At 36.7% G+C, this 5000-nt stretch overlaps 1 protein-coding gene across 1 annotated transcript in view; it reads right to left on the bottom strand.

Moving 5' to 3' along the window:
• LOC137643114 (nephrin-like) overlaps positions 1-5000 on the bottom strand; it is a 433145-nt gene that overhangs the window by 150717 nt on the left and 277428 nt on the right. The window lies entirely within an intron of this gene.

Below are 5000 nucleotides of genomic sequence, written 5' to 3'. Positions count from 1 at the left end.
ATATATGTATGTATATATATATAAATATATCTATCTATATATATACATATATATATATATATATATATATATGTATATATATACATATATGTATATATATACATATATGTATATATATATATATATATATATATTGTCAAGGTTCAAGTTAAATCCACAAAATTAACAGTAGGTTATATGGAAAAACACAATAAAACAATTACAATCAATTAACAAAACTTCACATATCAAAATATTAACAATTAACTAACATAACTAACATAATAAACTAAATATTCTGCCATATATCAAATCCCAAATATCTTATGGTATAATAACCATGCTCACAATGATCAGAGAAGTTCTTAACAAGCGCTTACGAGGCAGGAGCTGGGACGAGACACACAGGTGGCAAATAAGCCAGAGTGATGGAAAACGTGTGGTGGGGATGGGGAGAGAGGGGGAGTAAAGAGAACGAGACAGGAGGGGGAATCAGAAGGTAGGTTTCACAAGGATACTGGAGAGCTACATTTTAACTTAATTTTGGGATTTCGTACTTATTACGAAAGAAGATTACCATTAGTTATTTATTTAGGTATATACAATATGTACACGGATCAGTTTAATTTATGAAAAAAGCCGGTACTTGACATCTCCTCCCCGCTGAAGAGATCGTAACCTATGAAGGTACGATATTCCCTGGTAAGGGTGTTCTTGACAGTGCACCAGCTATACGATTTTCTTGACCACGGATGTGCTGAACACTGATATTGAAGTTTTGCAAGCAGAGAGACCATCTTAAAATTTTCTGGTTCACATTTCGAGCTCTGTTCAAGAAGACGAGGGGGTTGTGCTCGGTGTATACAGTAATGGGGTTATTTGTGGAAACGTAGACTTCATATTTCTGCAAGGCTTGTACTATACCTAGGAACTCTTTCTCCACAGTAGATAGCGACCTTTGGTGCTTCTTCAACCTGCATGAATAGTAAGACACAGGGTGAAGCAAGTTTGTTTCAGGCTTCTCTTGTAGGAAGACAGCACCAACCCCGTAGTCACATGCATCAACCTGGAGAACAAAAGGTTTTGAAGGATCAGGAGTTGTTAATACTGGTTTACAGCAAAGTAGGCTTTTGATCTGTTTGAAGGAGTCTTCACAAGATTCATCCCATACGAATTTGGTCTTAGTACTAGTCAAGTTTATCAACGGAGGAGCTACATTACTGAAATTCTTGCAAAATCTGCGGTAATATGAGGTCATTCCAATGAATCTCATTACTTCTTTTTTGTTTGTAGGTACGGGATAATTTAATATAGCTTCTATGTTAGTGGTTTTAGGCAAGATTTCCCCGCTTCCAATAACATGTCCCAAGTACTTTACACGAGCTTTAGCAAAGTTTGATTTAACAACCTTCTAAATCTATCAAGAAGTGCTTTAAGCTTACCAAGATGTTCCTCCCATGTGTCAGATACTACAAGAATGTCATCCAGGTAACCGTAGACCCCATCCAGATCTCTTATGACATCATTTACCATTCTCTGAAATGTGGCAGGTGCGTTGCACAGACCAAAAGGAAGTCTTTCATATTGGAACAACCCAAAGGGAGTAATAAAGGCGGACATCTCCTTCGCTCTCCCTGACAATGGGACTTGATAATAACCCTTCAGCATATCGACTTGGGTTAAATATTTCGACTTACCAATGGAGTCCAGTATATCATCAATACGTGGCAGGGGATAACTGTCTTTTATGGTTACCGAATTTAATTTTCTAAAGTCTGTACATAACCTGACCTTACCATTAGACTTGGGCACTAGTAAGAAAGGAGAAGCCCAAGGAGACTTGCTAGGCGCAGCAAGTTTATGCTTCAGTAGATACTTGATATCTTCTTGCATTACCTTCCGTTTTTCAAAATTGGTTCGATAGTAGTTTTGTCGTATAGGACGAGTTCCTGGCAATAACTCAATGTCGTGAAAAATAACACAGCATTCCCGGGGATTATTACTACATACATCTTCATACTGTCGTAGCAGATTCTTAATATCACACCGTTGCTCCTCATTTAGGTGCTCTAGATATTGCGGAAGAGATTCTAAGATTTCTTTATTAGAAAAGTCAGCCCAAGAGGGGATTTCATCTAGGCCTTTAACGTGGTGGACTTTTGTTTTACAATATTAGTGTCTCTGGAACAGAATAGAGCAGCAGAGGAATTGGCATGATATTCTTTAAGCATATTGACATGGACTAACTGAGAGGTTTTACGTCTATCTGGAGTTTGTATGATATAATTCTGATTATTTAAACGTTTCTGTATAACATAAGGGCCAGAAAATTTACTTTTAAAAGGAAAACCAGTAATGGGATAGAAGGCCAAGACTAAATCTCCCACATTAAACTTCCTATCTTCACTGTTTTTATCATACCTAATTTTCATCTCTTCTTGATTTTTACACAAGTTGTTTAGAGCAAATTTATGAATCTTATTAATATTTCCCTTTAATTTTTGTAGGTACTGACTCACTGTTATAGCCTCTACGTTATACTTGTCAAGTAACTTATCTTTAACTACTTGTAAAGGACCACGTACTTTACGACCGTATAGCATTTCAAAAGGTGATACACCTAGGGACTCAGAAGGTACTTCTCTAATTATAAATAGTAAATATTCTATGCCTTCATCCCAATCACATTCAGATTAAATACAAAACTTTCTAAGCCGTTCTAATGCTCCCTGAGATTCTGGATTTTCTGAAAAACATCACTAGTAAAATTAGTGCCTCTATCACACTGGATTTCCTTAGGAAACCCGTAAGTTGTAAATACTTTGAGTAAGTGGTTAAGAAAATTTTTAGAGGAAATATTCCTGACTGGAAGTGCAATAGGAAATCGTGAGGTAGGGCACATTATAGTCACAAGATATTGATTACCTTTCTTTGTCTTAGGCAGTGGACCTACACAATCCATGATAATTCGATGGAATGGCTCATGAGGTACAATAATAGGATTCAAAGGTGCATTTGGTATAACCTCATTAGGTTTACCGGCAATTTGACAAATATGACAATGTTTAATGAAATTTACAACACCCACCTTCATTTTAGGCCAGAAAAAATCATAAGCTAAGCAGTTGTAAGTTTTAGTAATTCCAAAATGTGAATAAACATTATGACCGAGCTCCAATAAATCTTTATGTAAATCATGAGGGACTACTAACTGTTCTCTGTCACTCCATGTTTCATCATTACCCAGCCTAGGAGGTCTATATAACCTGAAAAGTACATCATCCTTAAAGTAATATCTAGGTACCTTTTCCATTCCTTTCTCCAATGCTTGCTTATAAACACCCTTTAAAGTTGGATCTTCTCTCTGTAACTTTACAAGGCTTTTCTTGTTCATTTGTACTTTATCTGCGAGGTTGGGTACACTTACTTTCACTCGATCATTGTTAACCATACTGCGGGTCGTCACATCAACACAACCCTCCACTTTTGACTCCTTTTCATTTTCCTCTTTTTCGCACTCACGATCTCTTTCATTCTCACTTTTCTCTATTATTCCAGGAGTTTCATACATTATCAGATTGGGTAACAACAGTTCTCCAGCAAGATCGTTACCAAGTAACACTTGTACATTTGGCAAGGGGAAATTCCCTTCTCTAACAGCCATTTCTACTTTACTAGTTACATACGGACAATCCATGAACACTTCTGTAAGCGGCAACAGTTTAGCGTCAGTTAAATCCCTGACTATGACATTTTCATCAAGCAATGTGAGATTTGGAACAACACTTTTAATTTAAATGCTTTGGTTTGAACCTGTATCCCTTAACATTCTTACTTTAATGGGTTTATCACTACTGTGCAATGATATTTTACCGTTACAAATGAATTTTTCAAACAAATTCTTAGCCTGTGATACGCAATGCATTGCAGATTCTTTACCGGCGTCTGATTTGTATCCTGGGAACACCTCAACTGGAGCTCTGTTTTCAGTCACTTTTCTCCTCCTACATGCAGGATTTGGACAATTACTAATCATGTGGCCTTCCTTCTTACAATAATTGCAAAACAAACCCCTATCAGTCTCCCCATCTTTATCACCCAGCGGTTCTGCTCTATGTTGTTTTACATTACCCAGACTGCCTTTATGTATTAATGAATAGTTATCAGCCAAAACAGCTGCCTTTTTGAGATCCTTCTCTTCCTAATCAGCTATATACAACATGATATTTTGAGGGAGACGTCTCTTAAATTCCTCAGTTACAATGAGATGAATTAATTCCTCATAAGTAACTACATCTTCTGAGTCAAGCAACTTCTTAAACAACCTTAATTTTTCTGCAGGAAATTCAGTCCAAGTCTTAATATGGGGCTTAACATAATTATGAAACTTTTGACGATAACCTTCACTAGTTACAGCATATGCATCTAAAACTGCTTTTTTGATTACCATATAGCTCGATTCGCCTACCAGACTACCAACAACAGTGGCAGCCTTCCCGACCAACTTAGGCTTAATGAGCCACACCCATTGTTCAAGAGACCCTTTCATGTAAGAAGCCAAGTCCTCGAAATTCATAAAAAACACGTCAACTTCATTCTCATTGAACTTAGGAACTAACTTGATGCATCTAGTCAAATCAAATTTCATTGGTTGTCTAGCTTCTAGTTCTAATTCTTGTTTTTTTATTTTCCATAGCTAACCTGATTTTACTCTCTTCCACTTGCTGAGCTAACTGAGCTTCATAGTCTAATTTAGCTTGAACAAACTCCAATTCCTTTTGCCGTCTTTCTAATAAAGCCTAATTTTCTATTTCCAACTCTCACTTTTTCTTCTCTAATTTAGCATTTATGGTTTCCTTTTCCATTTGCTCCTCTCTCTTTTTCTTCTCTAGTTCAGCATTTATGGTTTCCCTTTTTGTTTACTCTAACTGAATAGCCAGCTTCATATGCTCTACATTCGACGATTTATCACCCACGTCTACGATATATTTGCTGCCCTTAGAACTGTCCACTAGGTCTTC

The sequence above is a fragment of the Palaemon carinicauda genome, chromosome 6, assembly GCF_036898095.1.
Source record: "Palaemon carinicauda isolate YSFRI2023 chromosome 6, ASM3689809v2, whole genome shotgun sequence".
NCBI classification, from domain to species: Eukaryota; Metazoa; Arthropoda; class Malacostraca; order Decapoda; family Palaemonidae; genus Palaemon; species Palaemon carinicauda.
Note: the sequence above shows the minus strand (reverse complement) of the source record. Positions and strands in the feature narration are given on the sequence as shown.